This window comes from Procambarus clarkii, chromosome 19 (assembly GCF_040958095.1).
Source record: "Procambarus clarkii isolate CNS0578487 chromosome 19, FALCON_Pclarkii_2.0, whole genome shotgun sequence".
Classification (NCBI taxonomy): Eukaryota; Metazoa; Arthropoda; class Malacostraca; order Decapoda; family Cambaridae; genus Procambarus; species Procambarus clarkii.
Genome location: NC_091168.1, coordinates 38,415,626 through 38,416,271, shown reverse-complemented (window position 1 = coordinate 38,416,271; position 646 = coordinate 38,415,626).

Sequence of the window (646 nt, the reverse complement as noted above, 5' to 3'; positions counted from 1 at the left end):
ACAATCGAATCTGCCCATAGTAGAAAAACAGCATGTCAAGGATTTGGGAATAATGATGTCCGACGACCTAACGTTTAGGGAGCATAACCAAGCAAATATTGCGACAGCCAGAAAAATGATAGGATGGATTGCGAGAACCTTCAAGTCCAGAGATCCCATCACAAGGTTGTACTCTTCAAGTCACTTGTGTTGTCCCGTCTTGAGTACTGCTCAGTACTCACTTCCCCCTTCAGAGCAGGAGAGATTGCTGAAATAGAGGGAGTACAGAGAACATATACGGCACGCATAGACGAGATAAAACACCTAAATTATTGGGATCGCCTCAAAGCTCTCCAAATGTACTCACTAGAAAGGAGACGAGAGAGATACCAAATAATAAACACATGGAAAATACGGAGGGCCAGGTCCCAAATCTGCACAGTAAAATAACAACATACTGGAGTGAACGACATGGAAGAAAATGCAGAATAGAACCAGTGAAGAGCAGAGGTGCCAAGGGCACAATCAGAGAACACTGTATGAACATCAGAGGTCCACGGTTGTTCAACGTCCTACCAGCGAGCATCAGAAATATTGCCGGAACAACCGTGGACATCTTCAAGAGGAAACTAAATTGTTCCTTCAAGGAGTGCCGGACCAACCGGGC